Source organism: Marmota flaviventris, chromosome 10, assembly GCF_047511675.1.
Source record: "Marmota flaviventris isolate mMarFla1 chromosome 10, mMarFla1.hap1, whole genome shotgun sequence".
In the NCBI taxonomy this organism is placed as follows: Eukaryota; Metazoa; Chordata; class Mammalia; order Rodentia; family Sciuridae; genus Marmota; species Marmota flaviventris.
Genome location: NC_092507.1, coordinates 24,718,564 through 24,738,595, shown reverse-complemented (window position 1 = coordinate 24,738,595; position 20,032 = coordinate 24,718,564). Strand labels below are relative to the sequence as shown.

Below are 20,032 nucleotides of genomic sequence, written 5' to 3'. Positions count from 1 at the left end.
GGAGGGGGGAATCCTGCGGGAAGAAGGCGAGATTGGTGCGTGGGGTCACCAGCCAAGGGAACCCGGTTATTGGTACTGGGAGGAGAGGACAGTCCCCTTAAGGAAACACAGGCCCCAAAGTATGAAAAGGAAATTTACCCAAGAAAGGCACTGGCCCCTTGTTTTCTGTGCTGGGTGATGACCTGACACCCAAGGAAAAAGGTCACTGCGGGACACCTGGATCGGGTCTGTCATGTACAGAGGAAGCAGCGGTTTTACGTGAGTTTCTAACAAATTTCTTATGAGGAAAGATTTAAATTCATCTTTCTCCCCACCCCCCTCCTAGGACTGCTACAGAAGTGACGTCTTTTAATTATTCCCCCTCCCCCAGTTCACTAAGACTGGCGGCAGCTTTAGGCTCACAGTGTAATTTAGCTTTCACTGCAATAGAAATGGTAGGATGGGAGATGTGCCACTAATATTTAGTTTGCCCTGGGAGTTTTCCTGTTAGGGAAAATGTTTTCATCTCCCATGGTGATGAAAAACCTACTAATGTACCAGTCATATCAATAGAGTTTCATTTATGAGTCTAAAGCCTTTTCTTCAAAATCAAGGGAAAATGTGGTTACACATGTAAAGTACCAGGAACCAAATTGATTTTTGCAAATGAAGTGCAAATTGCACTTCCGTGTTGCTCTTGATGTCTTTTATCACACAATAAACACTTGGCATATGCCAGGCACTCTGCTATGTCTTGGGGATGCCATGATAAATAAGATAATTAGTCCTTGTCCTCAAAGAAGTAGTGGGAGAGACAAAATTGTTAGTAAAAGTGATAGCAGCATAATAGAAGAGGGAACAATTAACTGTGTAGAAGATCAGGGAAGAACACACTTAAGCAAGGTGATAAAGGATGAATAAGAGTTTGCTTTGCAAGGAAGAGTGAAAGGACTTCAAGAACAACCAAAGCAGAGGGACCAGTGAATGCAGCCACTTAAAGAACGGTTTCTCTGGGGAATGGCTTCATATTGTAACTGTGGCATTTTCCCTTTCTCTACAACATGCCTTTACCAATATTACCTAGAATTTCTCAATTCTTATTACAATTTTCCAGTGGTATTTGTTTTTCTCCCTCATATTTTACCCTCATTAGTTTTTCTGAGCCTCATTCCTGGTCTTTGTCATCTATATCTTGGCAAGAAAGTTTCCAACAAGTAGAAGTAGAAATGGGGTAGTTTACAAGACTTCCCAAGGTAGAGGGCCTGAAAACTGGGCACTAGAAGCAGCTTCCTAGGAGGACAGATCTAAGCCATACAAAAAGAGAAATGCAGGTCATAGCCAGGGAAGCAATGCTGGATGTCAAATCTGTGAGACCTAGGGAAATGAGTAATAGGATCAGAAACTAGAAGGATCTGGATCAAAAGAGGATTGGACTGTGCCGGGAGTTAGGGCAAGCCCATTGGGGACAGGCCATGAATCACGCAGATGAGTCAGAACCCACTGTGGTGTAAAACAGCTGTAGATCTGACAACTTCAAGCACCTGTGCAGAAAAGGACAGTGTTATTTCCTTGGGAAACTATTTCTAGTGCTGTCTCCTTTCTGTTCTCTCTTCCTCTTTACTACTTATCCTCTTAATCCCAATTTCTACCCATGATTCACTTTTGTAGGATTTCTTTTACTAAGGTCTTAACTAAGAGAGCAGAGAAAATCCTGTTCTTCTGCCTTAGCATGTATCTCCAGAACTATAAATAGTCCATTTTACCTCATAAGCCATCAACTTGCCAGCCTATTTTTACTTTCTGGTCATTTAGAAGCAGAGCACAAGGGTAGGTGACAAAGTTGTAAGATGGACCTTTTCTCCAGAGCTCATCTAATGTTTGAATCATTAAAGTCCTTTTAGCTTTACATAAGCCAAAATTTGTTTTTAGAATGAACTGTGGAGATTTTTTGACACTTCTCTTGTGAACTACATTACAGATTAAGCTGGGTAAAGAAGGTAACTCAGGGGTGACGTGCCTAAAGTGCTTTGCTAAGATTGACAGTTGTGTAAGTTCTAGAAAATCATGGGTAGTATTTAAGCAATCTTCTCAATCAGTATATTTACTGAACACCTGCTTGTGTGCAAATACTGTGCTGTATTTGTGCTTTGGAGGAGACAGGAAAATGAGAGAGGTGGTGTGGTATGGGGTATTCTCAGTTAACTAGGATTTAGATCCCAGTTCTTCCAGTTACTTGCTGTATAACTTTGGGCAAGTTATTTGACTTCCGTTTCTTCATCTGTAAGAAAGCCACCTACCTCATACTATTTTGAGGAGTAAATGAAATCACAAAGATAAAGCATTAATTCAGCACATTTTGGAAGTACTAAACATGTGTTATTTTAGGAGTTGAGAAAGAAAAAGATCATCATGCTGGTTATAGTGGTGCATACTTATAATCCCAGCTACTTGGGAGGTGGAGGCAGGAGGCCTGCAAGTTCAAGGCCAGCTTCAGCTACTTAGCAAGATCCTGTCTTAAAACACAAATATTTAAAAAAGCTGGGAATATAACTCAGTGGTAGAGCACTTGCCTAGCATGTGTGAGACTCTGGGTTCAATCCCTAGTTATGATTAAAAAAAAAAAGAAGAAAAAGAGGAGGAGGAGGAGGAAGAAGAAGAAGAAGAGGAAAGAAGAAATAGTCATGAATTATCTTAGGGCTTCAATTTTAAAAGGGAAGGGAAGAAGGGCTGTGGTTGTGGCTCAGAGGTAGTACACTTCCCTGGCATGTGTGAAGCACTGGGTTCGATTCTTAGCACCACATAAAAATAAATAAAATAAAGGTCTATCAACAACTAAAATATATATATATATATATATATATATATATATATATATATATATACATATACATACATACATATACACACACACATGTCATTTTTTTTTTAAGGAAAGGGAAGGGAAGGAAAGGAAAAGATCAACATGAGCTATGGACTATGATTACCAAAGAAAGCTTTTTCAGAGCTATGTGAATTCTGTTGGAAGGAAAGTGGACACGATTTCCTGATGGGAAAAATAATGTTCATTAAACATTAGGTGGGGATATAGATGAAAGTTTTAGGCATCAATTAATGAGGTTAGCCAGTCTGGCAAGATCAGAGGATTTAAGTAGAAAAGTGTGAGCCTAGAAGAGTTTGTTGAAGACATATTGTCACAAGCACTGAAATGCTGTAGATGACGGAAAGCAGATTTTTGGTTAGGAAAATGTGAGGTCATGAAAATAATATTTTAAAAAGATTCTCAACAGTCATTTGGAGAATAGACTTTAGTAAGGAGATAAAGAAAATTTTATAACCAGTTAGTTGGCTATTTAAAGGATGTTAGTGTGTGAGGGGATCAGGAATTGAGTAAGGGTATTGCAATGACAACAAGAAAAATGTGTCTAATAAGTATTATAAAGGAGAAATGAACTAGACTTTGTGACTGATTGGATAAGGAGGGCAAGAGATAAAGTAGCATCAAATGTAGTCTTGACCCTAGGCGAAGGATCAGCAAAAATAGGACAGAGGAAGGAAAGCCAGGGGAGAAGAGGAGATGCTAACTAATATCGTGAGAGAATGCTAGACTTTTCAATGGACATGCCCCACAAGTGTTTGGAATTTGGGGGCTAATGGTCAAAAGAGGGAAGATAGGGAATTGTATGTAGAGAAGGTAGTAACTGAAGTCATATGGTTAGCTGGGTTCACCACTGATTATGGCATAAAAATGGAAGTATGGAGAACCAAGAACTGAGGCTCAGAGATTAGCCACACTTAAGGATAAGGAGGGGAAATGGAGCTAGTACGGCAGAAAACAAGAAATATTAGAAAGGCAGAAGGACTCATTTATTCATCTAAGACGTGCATCCTGTTCACCACTATTTGTGGTGCCCTGGTGGATGCATGGCCATGCTGCTAACCATGAGAGTGCAGTCTCACAGAAGTCACGAGAAAAAGGGTTTCAAGCTGGGAAAGTTGTTTCAAAAAGGGTTTCAAACTGGGTCCGCAGTAAGAAATTATGCAGAAAACACGGGAAACATCCATTATATTTAGGAGATAGGAGGTCGGAGTAACTTTTTGAAAGTGATAACTTTAATTTGGTCGGGGCAGAGAAGCATGGATATTAAAAGCCAAAAAGGTGGGGGTGGGGGGGAATTGTAGCATGAGACGCAGATAAGAAATGGAGACAGCATGCAGATTACTCAGTGTATGTTTGGCAATAAAAGGAAGAAAAAATAGGAAAATGGTTAGAAAAAGTAGCAGAGTCAAAGAAAAGATTTAGTCTTCCCTATGTGCCTCATTATTTTGTTCTAAACTGGTGTTCTTTTTCTTTTGTGACCTTAATAGCAAGTCAACAATTCATTTCTTCAACTTACTGCTTTAATAACTATCTACCTGTACATTACACTGAACAGTAATAGTATAGTTACCATTTATTAAGTGCTAGGCATTGTGCTAAGCATTTTATATATTCTATTAAATATCCCATTTAATTCTCACAAGCTGGATTCTAATCACACAACCTCTTGGAAATATGGAGAGGTGAAATACATCGCCTACGATCGCATAGCTAATGAGTGGCAGAGATAGGATTTTGATCCAGCTCTGACTCTTCAGATTTTCTACAGGACCATGCCTTGCTGTCTCTGAAGGCTGGGCCAGCTTCACGGACATGCAACCTATGCAGTCTCCCAGGACCCTGTACTTAGAGGGGCCCTGTGCCTGATTTAGTGCTCTATTGTTGCTGGCTTGCAATTTCAGTGATTTTTTAACAAGGGGCGCTGCGTTTTCATTTTGCACTGGGCTCCACAAATCATGTAACCATTCTGGCTGGGGTATCAATGCTGCCTTTAGGTGTAAAGCTGGGAAAGTGTGCCACGCTGTAGCCTTTATTTTGGTCAAGTGGCCCAGAGTCCTTGCTGTGTCATGATGCACAATCACATTTTCCTGTCTTCCTCTCATTTTGGTTTGGTGGTATGAAGAGGGAAAAGAGATAATTTGAATTTTAAGTGGATTCCCAGTCAGTATGAAAAGAATAGAGAATGAAGAGACAAGGAATTATTTACTCAAAATAACTTCTGGAAACTCATCCATTATATTTCAAGGGTATTATTTGATAAAGGTATAATCCTGTGCTATTTTACTCCCAATGTAAATAAAACATGAGTTCATTTCTGTTTCCTTTGTAGTCAGATGTACCCATGTGCCTATGGAAAGCTAAGGAGATCACTTTTCAAACTACTGAAATAGAAATTAGAGTTGGACAGTTTTCTGGGACTTATCTGTTCTCTTCTGGTGCCTTTTTACCCAGACTGCCACCACCCTTTCACTCCCAAAGCACAGACTGCCCTGTTTACCATAGTGTCTGGAATGCTCATTTTCTGCTCTTGCCTTTATTGCTCATTCTGTTAAAATTTCATGTACTCCCACAGACCATGAAAAACAGGAAAACTTTTTTTTTTACATTTTCTTTCTTTTTTGCCTTTGCTTGAACCTGAAAAATTAAAAAATTAAAATTTTTATGGTTTTAGTGGTTATTATTCTCTTGAAAACAATTTTTACTCACCGTCTCGCTCCTCCTATTCTCGATCTCCCTGAGTAATGATTTAACCAAGTACTAACCAGGTCTTGACACTAACCAACCATTTGACCTAGTCCTACGCCAGCCAACCCAGATGTCCTCATGGAGGAAATCAGACAGGACTGAGATTGTGTTTCCTCCTTCCCTTACCTATCTCCTTCCTGATTGGAATGTTTGTTTTCCTTTCCTATTCCCAACATAGACCAAGTAAACCTAAGAAAACGTGAGATTAAAAATATGAAAAGATTTCCGGTGCAGTATAACTTATGGCATACTTCATGAGGCAGTTTAGGCGGCTACGTGTTCTCCATATTCTCTTGTTTGTGCTATGATATTGCTGCATAAGAAATTACTCAAAGTTTATCAGCTTAAAACAATCAGCTCCAAACAATCAGCTCCTTTATCTTTTAAGGCTCTATTCAAGCATTACTTCTCGGAAACACATCCATCTTGCTTTTATTGACTTAGTATCTTTCCTCTCTGGTCCTCCTTTGTACTCTAACATCTCATGATAGCTTTTACCACATTTTTATAATTTCTAGGGACTGTGTCTTTTTCATACCTATAGCTCCAATTTCTAAAACTATTCCTTGAACATGATAGATGCTTAATAAATGGTTGTTGAACAATCTTAAGAATAACTACTACCTTTCTTATCTTTTACACTACTCTTTAGAAAACTTAGGTGTACTGCAAAGTATCCAGCCTTGTGCCCTAGAATAAATATATCTTTGTTCATCTTCCCATCTATAGATCTATTGTCACTGAAGGTAAAAATGTAAAGGTTTATGTCAAGGACTACTTGACATGCCAGCTCTCTGGCTCTAGTGAGGACTCAGCCTTCTCTCACTCTGTGAATCCCTGTGCCATCCCTTCTCTAAAACCAGTTCCAGATCTCATATGAAATTATATAGTTTCAAAGTCAACATTGGTTCACTTTTCAAATATTTAACTTGAGACTTTATAAAGGCAGGGTCTGTGTCTGAGTGTTAGTTGCTATATTCCCAATACCTGGCACTAGTAGCTACTTAAATACTTGGTGAATGAATTAATGGAACTCTTTTCTTAAAAACTTATGCCCATTCCTGCTATCCATGTGCTGACTTCTCATATGGCCTAGACTTTCTGCCCTGGTCCTTAATTCTTTTCTCCAATGCATAACATAGCTTACTTAGAACTAAGTTACCTTGTTGTCTCTTGGTCTTCCTAACTAATATTGGCCAGATGCCCTTGGGACAATATTCTTTTCTTTACCTCTAACCAGAAACATCTAGCATATGTATTAATTGTGTTTTAAAATATTGAACTAAAGAGAATTGCACTCAAATTTCTAAAGTGAATATGTCCTTTTTAAGAATGAGTTTTGGGGACTGGGATTGTGGCTCAGCAGCAGAGTGCTTGCCTCATATGTATGGGACACTGGGTTCGATCCTCAGCACCACATAAAAATAAATAAATAAAATAAAGGTATTGTGTCCATCTACAACTAAAAAATATTTTTAAAAAAGCATGAGTTTTGGGCATAAAACAGGGTCTAAACTTTTTTGTAAGTTTATTGGAATGATTGACTTGTAAGCTTCAGCAGTTCAATGCAAATTAATTTTTATACCAACCAGTGAATCAAAGGAGGGGAGGGAAATGAATGGATGTGTAAATATGGTTGCCAGGGCAACTTTTCCTGACAGAAGAGAGACCTCACAGGAATTTATACCGTCCCTAAGAAGCAATGTAACCTGATCTTCCTCTGTTCTTTCTGATGGGAGAAGGACATGAAGAAACCCTAGGTGCAGATAAATGGGGCTTGAGACTTAGATACCTAAGGTGTAAGTTCTCCAAGTTAGTGGAGTTCTTCAGGGCACCTGACAACTAGCATAAGGCTCCTGTTCCTTTTAAGGAACCATCTGGAAATGCAGAATTTCTGTGAACCCATCTCTGAAATAGTATTTCTTTATTCAACAATTATTTATTTGGCATTTTCTAAGGTCCATTGCCCAGAAGGGAATATAATTGTAAGAGGTTAATAACTATTTGGAGGTAATGGATTACACCTAGTGAATGTTCCTTCAATTTTGCTGTAAATTACTTCTTTGAATAGAGGATGACATGGAATTAATTAAATATTTAATGTTTTATAAAAAATAAAATTGACTTCTGTAGAAAAAACATAACACAAGTGTATCTTGTGCTGTATTTGTGTTCTTCAGCCATTGCTCCTGAGAACAGCCTAACTTGCTGATTCGTAAAGCCTTACCCTAAGGTAGAAGTTCATCTAGTGGCAGTGTCACCTTTACTGTGGATTTAGTAAACATGAAAGACAAGTCCATCTTCTTAAAGGCTAAAATCACAAAACTCTTCTAATTTTTGCTATAGGTGGTGGGTAGATTGAGAATTTAAAATCTTGTCTACAAGATGTGGTTGAAATATCAAACCTTGCCCCATATCTGAAGCCTATTATTCACTGCTGCTTTACTTTTCTTTTCACTTTTATTTTGTGTTCAGTTATAATAAGGCTGGCATTTGTTTGAAGAAAAAAAAAACATATAACTTTAAAGCCTTTTAATCCTTTAATGTACTGAGGTTTTGTTTGGTGCCTGCTAGCTTTCATTGGCCTGCAGGGAGGCAGGAGGTGAGGGTAGCAGGAGGGACACTGAAGCCAGAATGCTTGGGTTCCAGCCTGCCTCTGCCACTCTTTAACTGTGACTTTCATTCTTCAAGTCTCACTCTGTGCTTCCTTCTTCTTTTGTATATTGGGGATAATCATGGCTCCTACTTCTAAGAATTATGGAACTAGATAGGTTAATACATGTAAGGTGCATAGAAAGACTTTGTAAATTTTTCTTTTTACTATTTCCTGTGACCTCCAAGATAGTAGAGTTGATTCCCTTTAAAGGAAGAGAAAGTTGAGATGTATAAATGTATAATAACTTCCCCAAAGTTGTTCAGTAAGATTGGCTCATTATTCTTACACTTAGTGTGGCACTGAAATTTCCTATTCCGCTTTATAAAAGAGAAAGAAATTGAGAATTAGAGTAAAAGGGAAGAATTTTGCTTTTGGAGCATTTTTGACATAGAAATTACTTCACAAAAAACACTGAAGCACATGAAAATGAATTTTCTCTCTCAAAGGCAGAATGAATGTGAGAAATGATTGGAATATATATAAGAGAATATCATTTTGAGCCAGGGTTGTAGTATATCCAGCCCTATTATTGATAACAGGGAACTATTGGATGGCAGTACAACAGCTGCCAATCATGTCAAAATCTTCTAATTATAGAGGTGAACTTACCCATCCCTCACAGATTTTTAGTATCCTATTCTGTCTTGTTCACCTGAATATATAAGCTTTATTTCTATTTTTGGCCTTTAAATCTATTTATTTATCCAAGAAACATCTTTAAACTTCTTTACCTCATTTTTATGGATGCTAAGATGGACACAACCCTACCCATAGGTCTCTAGAGACAGACACAGAAATTTTAATTCTGTATTGTGGTTAGTGCCATTACAGGAATATGGGTAAGAGGTCCAATAGCTTACTAGAGGGACCACTTTGCTCTGCAGAGAAATGTTAGGAAAATTTTTCTGGCGAAAGTGACTTTTGAGATGATGATTGACCCATAGGGAGGGACTTCCCAGGCCAACAGGAGGCAGTATGTGCCTAAGTGGGGCGTCTGCCGGTGAGAGCATATGTGGGAACTCCAAACAACCCTGAGGACGGCAGTGCAGCATGAGCAGGGTAGTCACAGAAACCAGGACTCAGATCACTAAAGTCTGGGAATTTTAGACTTGATGATGCTACTAAACCACCTCAAGAGTGGCATGATCAGATTTGCCTTTTAGGAAGATCACTCGTGGCATCACTGTTCCCAATTATGCTGCTTGGTTCGTTTTGAGGTTAAATATTATGAAGACAGGAACCAACTAACATAACATGGATAGTAATTTCAGCAAACACAGATGAAGTACTTACCTTGTGCCTGGTTCTGATATAAGCAATTGAAATATATTTATTCATTTTATCCTCGTAACAACTATACTATTATTATCTCCATTTGTAGATGGGAAGTTTAAAGCACAGAGAAATTGGTAACTTGGTAAAAGTCATGTGACTAGCAAGTAGGAGGGCTGAGACCTGAACCCTGGCAGTCTGGCGCCCACAGTCCATGCTGTTGAGCACTGTGCCACACAGGGCATTACACTTGGGAACTGGTCAACAGAAGATATGTGACAATGTCTAGTCCTTTCACTCCTCCAGCCCCCCTTCTTTGTGTTTCTGCTTTTCGCTGTGTCCTCTTTCATTATCTTTTACCATTAATATCTTTTTATCTTTTATTAATATCCTTGTATAGTTTTGGTATCAAGGTAACTCTGAGAAGGCAAGAGTTTCCTTCTTTTTCTGTTTTCTAGAAGGGTTCATATAGTGTTGGCATTATATCTTCCTCTTTTTTTTTTTTTTTTGGTACCAGGAATTGAACCACCTGGCACTGAGCCATATCTCCAGCCCTTTTTATTTTTGCTTTTGAACCTGAAATCCTCTTACCTCAGCCTCCTGAGCCACTGGGATATGGCATGCATCACCATGCCCTGCCCTTTCTTGAATATTTAATAGAATTCACCAGTGAAGTTATCTGGACCATGAGTTGTCTTTGTGGAAAGGTTTTAAGCCAAGAATTAAGGTTCTTTAGTAGATTCAGGGGTATTCAGGTTTTCTCTGTCTTCTTGAGTGAACTCGGATAGTTTGTGTCTTTCCAGGAGTTTGTCCATTTCACCTAAGTTGTTTAATTTATTGGCATAAACTACTTTATACTAGTGTCTTATTGTCCGTTAGTATCTATAGAATTTCTTTCATTACTACTATTGATAATTTGTGTCTTCTATTTTGTTTCTCACTAGAAGTTTATTGATATTATTGATCTTTTTCAAAGACCCAACTTTTCATTTCATTGATTTTTATCTGTCATTTTTCTGCTATTTCATTAATTCCAATTCTCATTAATATTTCTTTTCTTATGCTTACTTTATATGTTATTTGTTCTTCTTTTTCTAGCTTCTTAAGGTTTGAGACCTTTCTTCTTTCCTACTATAGGTATTTATTCCTATAAAATCCTTGTATTAGCTATATCCCACAAATTTTTTTCTGTCATGTTTTTATTTTATTAGGTTCAAAATATTTTCTGATTCTTCTTTGACCCATGAGTTATTTTGAAGCGCATTGTTGGTTTCCAAATACTAGGGATTTTCCTATCAGCTTTTTCTTGTCAGTTCTAAGTACACTTCTGTTAGGCTCAGTAATATATTTTGTATGATTTCAATTCTCCCAAATTTAATGAGAACTTTATGGTTCAGAATGTGAATTCCATTGTCATTAAGTAGAGTGTTCTATATATCTATATTAGGTTAGTAGTGTTATTCAATTCTTTTGTATCTTTATTAATTTTAATGTCTGCTTGATCTAACAATGACTAAAAGAGGAGTTTTGAAACTTCCAATTATAAATGTAAATTTGTCTTTTCCTCCTTTTAGTTCTACGAGTTCTCCCCTTATGTGTTGTGAAACTGTTGCTGGTGCATGCACATTTGGGATTGTATGCCCTTTTGATGAATTGACCCTTTTATCATTATAACATCATCTTATTTTTCCCTAGTAATATTCCTTGTTCTGCAGTCTACTTTGTTCAATATTGATAAAGTCATTTTGGCATGTTTTTTGTTTGCATGGTATATTTTCTCCACCATTTTATTTTTAACCTATATGTGTCTTTATATTTAAAATTGGTTTCTTATAGAGTGTGTATATTTGCCTTTTGATCCAATATAACAATTTCTTCCTTTTAATTGGAATGTTTATTTATATTTTATCTGTCATAATTATTGGTATGGCTGGCTTTAAATTGATGATTTTGCTATTTTTTTCTGTTTACCCCATCTATTCTTTTTTTAAATTTTTTCTCTTATTTTAGATTGAGTTTCTTATTTATAACTCCATTTTATCTTCATTATTGCTTATTGCCTGTTGTAGTTTAGATCTGAAATGTCCCCAAAGGCCCTTGTGATGAAGGCTTGTTCCCTAGCATGGTACTATGGGTAGGTGGTGAAAACTTTAAGAGGTGGACCCAGTGGGAGAATGTAGATCACTGGTGATGTGCCGCAGCAGGGACTGTGGGACCCTGGTCTCTTCCTCTCTCAATCTCTTTCACTCCCCTGCTATGAGATGATCAGGCTTCCTCCCCCACATGCTCCCACCATGATATTCCATGTGACTACAGGCTCAGAGCAATGAGACCAATGAGTAATAGACCGAGACCTCCAAAACCCTGAGCCAAAAGAAAACATTTCTCTCTATAAGTTGATTATCACAAGTATTAGTTAGAGTAATGGGATGCAAACACATTGCCTTTATGTCTTTATCATTTTTTTAGTGGCTGCTTTTATAATATCTCTTTTATTTATTTACGTGTTCAAATAATATTGTATCACTTTGTATATACTGAAAGTACTTTAAAACTTTACACTGCCATTTTCCCCCTTCTGTCTGCTATTGTCATATATTTCATTTAATATGCTGTCACTTTTGCTTTAAATGGTCAATTATTTTTAAAAGATATTTTAAAGTGGGAAAACAAGTAACCCACCTGTGTACTGTTTCAGACATTCTTTATTTCTTTATGTTATTGAATGCCATGACCTTGGTAAATTCACGTTGGTTCCAAAAGGTTTTGAATATCTTCCTTAGAATTTTGTACAAATTCAATCATGTTGTCTGCAAATAAAAAGTTTTTCTTCTTCCTTTCTAATCCTCATGCCTTTTTTTACCCATCATTTTGTATTTTGTATTTTGGGACAAGGGATGCTCAACCTGTACTTTGTTTTTTGTTATCAGTTTCCTTTAGCTTCAAGAACTTCTTTTCATACTTTTAGTAGTGCAAATATGCTAAAATTAATTCTTTCCATGTTCATCTGTCTGAAATGTTCTATTTTATTTTCATTTTGAGAGATAGTTGGCTGGGCAAAGAATTCTAGCTTGGCAGGGTTTTTGTTTGGTTGTAGTTGGTGTTGTTTGGGGGGGGCGGGGGCGGGTTCTTTATTCCAGTACTCTCTTGCCTGCCAAAGCTCATAAGAAATCTGTAATTTTTATCTTTGGTCTTCTGTAATGTGTCTTTTTCCCTGTCAACTTTTAAGATTTTCATTTTATCACCTTAGAAATTTGATTATGATGTTATTGGGATCATTTTCTTTATATTTATTCTGCTTATATTTGGGCTTCTTGGATCAAATACAGAAATGTTTAAATATTTTAAATTTTAAAAATTTTATTCCCTTCCTCTCAGATCTCATTTCCTTCTGGAACTTCAATCCCCAAAATATCAGATTTCTTAGTGTTGTCCTACAGGTCGCTGACGCTCTGCCCATTTTTATTCAGCCTTCTAGGCTTCATTCTGGATAATTTCTAATGCTGTATGCCTTCGAGTTCACTGATTTTTTTCCTGAAATTTCTAATCTGTTATCAATCTCATTCAGTCTATTTTTCATTTGAGATGTTGTGTTTTTAATCACTAGAAGTTTAATTTCAGTCTTTTTTATGTTTTCTTTTTCTCTTGTTCTCATTTCATGTTTTTGCTACTTCTTGAACACATGGAACATATTTTTCTAAAGATATTTAAATACCTTATGTGCTAGTTTTTTCATCCCTGTGACTTCTGGGTCTATTTTTATTTATTTACTTTTTTATCTTGATTAAGGGTCTTTATTTATTTATTTATTTATAGTGCTGGGATTGAACCCAGGGCTTTGTGTGTGCAAGGTAAGCACTCTACCAACTAAGCTATATCCCCAGCCCAAGGGGTCTTGTCTTTTTGTTTTTCTGAATGCCTTATGATTTTTTATTAGATACCAGGCACTGTGAATTTTATATTTTTCATTGCTAGATTTTGTTATATTCCTTTAATTAGCTTTGGCTTTTGTTTTGGAATACAGTTTAGTTACTTAAACATAAACTATTAACAGCCTTGTGTCAACACTGGAGTTGTTCTGTCTACTCTTTTCAAATAGTCTTCAGTAGTTTTCTCTCATGCGTGTGTAGATTAGTACTTAGCCAAAAACTCGAGAGAGGCCTGTCTGTGGAACTCCAGGGTGTTTCTCTTTCTCTCCATGCTTTTCTTCCCTCCCTCCCCAGCCCTTCTCTCTGGTTCTTTGTTCTACAAATTTAAGCCATTTTGCCCTTCTTGATCTCTTTTCTCAGTCTCCTCAACCCAGGGAAACCCCTGGACTGGTTGTGTGTTCCCTTCTGCATTGCATCCTGGAAATGCCTTCAAGCAGCAAATGAGTAATTCATAGGGCTCACTTTGTTTCCTTTTTTCCCAGAGACCACAGGCCTGTCAGCTACTGCCTAGAAACCATTGCTTCTATACTTTGTCCAATTTTTTAATTGTGTACAGTAGGAGGGTAAATCTGGTCCCTGATTCTCCATCCTCTAGGTAGAAGTCTCTAACATTTTTTAGGGACCTTACATATTGACAGTAGATTGCTTTCTTTAAAGAGCTCTCACTGTAAGACACGGCTTTTGAAGAGTTAAAAAGTAGATCTGTATTTAAAGTAATAAAAATTGTATATCTAAATAAATCAAAATATGATTTAGGAAATTTAGATCTTCCCCACATGGCTATCTATCATATGACCGGAGACTAATTCATTGTTATAGAATTGCAGGGGGTTGAAAAGTAGTTTCAGAAGAGGGCTAAAGCAGACCAAATTGTGACTTACTGAGGAACTGTGGTTGCTCAGAGCTGTACCCAGTCACTGAATCTTAGCTACAAACCCTTCATTGCCTTACTGTCTATTTAAATCCTTTGTCAGTGTTCTTCAGGGTTTAAATTTTTATTTTGATGTTTCATCCATTATTCGAACAAGGAGTAAAACACTCAGAACCAATGTGATAAAGATCAAAATCATAGTGAGAAAGTCAGACAAATAAAATGCTAACAATATTTAAACTGTGGTAGTCTCCACTAACTACTGTTTAACACCAGAATTAATGTTTTTCTCCAGATCCTTGCTGGCTGCACTGAAATTAAGTGAGGCTAATGATAATAATCCATCCTTGGGCCAACTTCTGTGGAGCAATAGATCAACCTCAACTATTAACCTTTCGTGTGAGTATGTGTGGTATGTGCGCATGTATGCAAGAGACAGAAAGTGCATATGCAAGTACACATGCTCCCTGACTTATTTTGTACCTTGTATATGCCGGGCATCTCAACCATCATGACAACCCTGTAAATTCAGGTTTTTAGGTATACATCTCAGACATTTAATGAAAAAACTGAGATCCAGAGATACTAAATGACAAGTCCAAGTTTTCCCACTACACCACACTATCTCTTACAATGCCATGCAGCATTACCATATGTAGTATCAGAATTCAGCCGACAACAGACCACAAACAACCTTGGGCCATGCATCTTGCAGTCGTGTACCCTGAGCTACAAAAGGCAAGTAAGACAGTGTTGGATGGATAATCATAGTGTCTTTCATTAGGAAATAATTTGAAGTTTATAATTCACATGCAGCAAATCAAAACAACAATGAAGTAGTTAAGGCAGTAGTACATTATTTTCTTTACTTAGGCCAATTTAACTGAAAGAGACTGATGCGTGCCCAACACTATATTACCTGTTGCTAGATAGGCCTTTAAGTTTGAGGTTATAGTCACTATTAACAATGTCTGTGTTTGCACCTTTATCTGTTAAATTGATGGTCTTCATAAAGACCTTCACATTTGAGATTGTACAATGGAATAATTTTTCTGTAGTTGACTTCTAGCTGTGCCATTCTGTATAAGATCCTACATCAACTACAGGTCAAGTATCCCTTATCTGAAATGCTTAAGATATTTGTATTTGGGGTTTTGGATTTTTTTTTATTTTTTATTTTTTCAAATTTTGGAATATTTGCACATAAATGATGAGATGTTTTAGGGAAGGGACCCAACTCTAAATATGAAATTAATTTTTGTTTCTTATAATATATATTATCCTGAAGGTAACTTTATATAATGTATTTAATAATTTTGTACATGAAACTGAATTTTATGGCATGAAATTTTCCACTTAAGTATTATGTTGGTACTCAAAATCTTCAGATTCTGGAGCACTTTGGATTTTAATATGGTCAAGGTATGCTCCACCTGTATTTTGCTTGCAGTCATCTTGATTTTGCTCATGATGATGAAGCTGCCTCGGGCTCCTCCTCCAGCTTCTCTCTGCCTGTGTTGGTGTCCATTGTTGGTAGATTGCTGTTATTATAGGAACTCATAATTAGATAGTAAGTTCAATGAATGCTTGTTAATTTATCAATTCTAGGTATCTTATTATTTCTACTATTATTGGTACAGACAACCTTGAGTATGGCTACTTAAAAACCCATATATAAAGTCCTTGGTGATAACCTTGAGTTTCTCCTATAAAGATACAAACACTAACAGATTTACTTTGGCTTGTGGTTAATCGGGTATTAGTGCCTTGCTTTCAAATCCTTCACAATTTTAAAATAGTTTCTGCATTTATCAGTGAGCAGTGCTCTCTTTCATATTGTTTTTTGGTATTATACATAGGTTGTATTGAACTTGAATTTGCCATTTATTGGGATAGAGAATTGTAAGGGTACATATATCTGGTACTGTGTTCGTCAGGAGTTTTTCTCAGTGTGAAACATGCTGGCCTATGTAAGGATTATATCTACAACATTGATTTTATTAGATAGTGGTCATGTCATGCTTTTGTATATAGAATGGAGACTCAGGATTTTTTTTTTTTAAATTCCTCATCTCCAAAATTTAGGGTGAAACTAGTGGTAATTAAATAGAAGGGGAGAAATTATGTTTAGTGTTTACATATATATGTGTGATAACACTTTGATTATTTTTTAATTTTTATTTTATTATTTTTAAATTTGTACTTTTTATTTTTAATTAACAAATCAATGTACATATTTATGGGGTACAGTGTGATAATTTAATATACTACACTTATACAATGTATAAAGATCAAATCAAGGTGATTAGCTTCTCCATCTTCTTATATATTTTATCCTTTCTTTGTGTTTGAAGCATTTAAGCTCCTCACTTTAGTTCTTCATAAAATATATAATGGGTTGCTATAAACTGCAGTCACCCAACCATGCTGCAGAACACTACATTTTATTATTCCTATTTATCACCCATAGTCCAACCTCTCTCTATCCACCCACCACACTCTTCCTTGTCTCTATCTCTGTCCTTTCTTCTTGCTTGAGAGAAACTGTCTCAACTTTTATATATGACTGAGAACATAAAGCATTTTTCTTTCTGTGTCTGGCTTATTTTACTTAACATAATTACCTCTGACATTGTCCATTTTGCCACAAATGACAGGATTTCATTATTTTTCAGGCTGAATAATATTTCATTGTTTATATTTACCATTGTTTCTTTATCCATTTATCTGCCGATGAACATCTGGGTTGATTCCGTATCTTGACTATTACAAATAGTAAGCCTTGGTTTTTAAGTTACCATATAAATATTAGTTAAGAAGTCCTCTTCAGGACCAGACTGCCTGAACTTGAACCCTAGCTCTTCCAGTCACTAATTGTAAGTGTGACTTTGGTCAAGTTACTTAACCTCTCTGTGTTATTGTACCCTGTGACCTTGGTAAATTCACTTTAATTCTGATAGTAGTTGTTCAATAGATTCCTTAGGATTTTCTACAAATTCATTCATTTTGCCTACAAGTGAAGACAGCTTTACTACTTCTTTTTTAAACCTTTATGCTTTTCTTACTTACTTTGTTGTGCTGGCTAGCACCTCCAATGTAATATTAAATGAACAATTGAATTCTATTCCCAGTCTTAGGGGAAAAACATTCAGTCTTTCACTATATAAACATGATGTCAGTGTAGACTTTTGTTATGTGATCTTTTTGAAATTGAGGACATTTTCTTCTATTTCTAGTTTGCTTAGAGTTGTTATGATGACTGAGTACTGAATTTTGTCAAATGATTTTCATCTATCTATGGGGATAATCATATGCTCACCTTCTTTGTTAATATGGTGATTTATATTGATTGATTTTTTTCAAATGTTAGAATTTCTCTTAATATAACAAAAAGAAATTGAGATATTCCATTATCTTTTTTTTGTGCATTTGTTGGGAACTGGCAGTATTTTAAGATAGTTCAAAATCTCTAGGCTTATTCTCTGTCTCTCAGTTATAAAGACAATATGTTAAAGACATAATAGACAACAATAATATACCCTTTAGGGGAGAAACAAATGATTATATTGAGACTTTCTAACTGGTGATTTAAATTTTGTGATGAAACAAAAACTATAATAATATAGTATTTACACTAGCTTCCTGATCATTTAATTCTCCCATAATTCACAGAAAAGCAATTTTAATTCTTTTGAGATCTTCCTTTTCAAATAAATGAACACACTGGGTAATGAAGCTGACTAGGTAACACATAATTGTTGAGATGTAATTCACTCCATATTTAGAAATATTTTAGAGTGGCAATTATAATAAGCACAAGTGTCCAAGTGATAAAATGCTCAGTTCTTCATTGCATGATAAACAAAATGGGGACTTCCGTAGTTGACACCTTGATTTGTCACGTTTGCTGTTCAACTGTGGCCATCATATGATGTTCGTTCTCTTTATAGGAAGGTATTTTGGTTGTTTGTTACTAGGTATTACAAGGCCTGTCTTGTCATAGTGACTGCTATTTTTGTAAAGAAAGTGGTTTAAAATAAGTGTTCAAATATAGAAAGAATGATTCATTTCCCTGTTGCCAGGGCCAGTACTACAAATGGAAATCGCACTGAGGGAGACATTAGCTGATTGAGTCTTCCGTTAGGTTTTATTTTCATAGCCTTTGATTCCTAAAGCCATAGCTTGCCCATTGCCTCAACAAATGCATTGTACAAACACAACTGAATCACATAGGTGAGTACGTGGCTGAAGGCAGCTCTGGAATCTTGTGAAGCTTCCCCTATGTGAGCTGCATCAGCTCTCTCACAGGATTGGTCTTTTCAGTTTCCAGAAGCAGCATGGCCTGCTCCATTCAGCTGCCATGCCTACCCCATTCTTGAACTCTGTCTCTCGCTCCCTGAGCATCATTCACAAAGACAGTCTGCTCTAAGGAGAGGCACAGCCAGCTGAGGAAGGAGGCGAGGGAATCATGCCAATCAGAGGGGAAGAGTAAGACATTAAAAATGACATCACTGCAGTAATCCCATAGGGACTGAAACAAATTGAGCTGGTAGGTTTTTCCTGGAAATTCCAGCTCTTTCCAGGCATTTGTTTTTCTCTGTAAGAGCAGGGCAGGTTTGAGTCTTTTTATGTGACAGGCCATTCAGCAGAAGCAGTTAAGCCTACACAAAACTACTAAATAAATAACAGGCCTTCCAGCATATACTTCATGTAAAATGATATGAAGTCATTATAGTTTTTTCCTTATGGTATTCTTTAAAAATCTTTTATTTAACTTGGTGCAAAAGAAATTATAAGGTAGGGATAATTTAAAAGGAAGACTATTTGATAGAAAATGATCACATTTGAAGTATTTGTTATTCTCTTAACATTATGTGGGTAGATTTCTGGTTCTTAGCAATCAGTACAGTTCAATAAATATGTATTATGACCCACCCACTCATGGATGAGTGCCACTCTTTATTTTGTGTAGGCCATCTGAGACAGAGGATGGAATTAGAAGATAAACTTCTTTACTAATCACTGATTGGGGATGGATTGGACCTGGAAAGCACTGGTCAGGGGTGGCTAATAATAGGCAATAGATATAAAGGAACTCTAGGGGTTTTTTTAATAATCAATGTTGTTTTTTCTAATTACAAAAGTAATATGTTTTCATTATAGAAGATTCAGATAAGCAAAGTCAATTTTAGAAACCTATTATGAAAGCACCCTAAAGTAATGCTGTTACCATTTTGTTTGCTATCCTTCTAACTTTTTAAGTTTGTGGATATATAGATATAGCTATAGGTATATTTGTTTTTACAAAAGCCATGCCTTGTACTCTTTTGTAAACTGTTTTTGTTACCTTATTGTGAAACTTTATCCCCAACTGATGGAATTTAAAATTTTTAATTTCCCTCTTTTTTTATTATTTGTTCTAATTAGTTATACATGACAGCAGAATGCATTTTGGCTCACTGTACACAAATGGAGCACAACTTTTCATTTCTCTGGTTGTACAATGAAGAGTCACGCCATTCACGCATTCATACATGTACATAGGGTAATGATGTCTGTCTCATTTCACCATCTTTCCTATCCCCATACTCCCTCCTCTCTCCTCACTCCCCTCTGCCCCATCCAAAGTTCCTCCATTCTTCCCTTGCCCCCACCATTATGGATCAGCATACACGTATCAGTTCCCTCTTTTAATGACCATC

The 20,032-nt window shown here is 36.4% G+C and overlaps 1 protein-coding gene across 1 annotated transcript in view; it reads left to right on the top strand.

The window, feature by feature from the left end:
* Phc2 (polyhomeotic homolog 2) overlaps nucleotides 1-20,032 on the top strand; it is a 104,684-nt gene that overhangs the window by 660 nt on the left and 83,992 nt on the right. The window contains exon 2 of the mRNA XM_027937122.2: nucleotides 14,626-14,729. The gene's annotated coding sequence lies outside the window, so the exon portion shown is untranslated. The remainder of the gene's footprint in view (nucleotides 1-14,625; nucleotides 14,730-20,032) is intronic.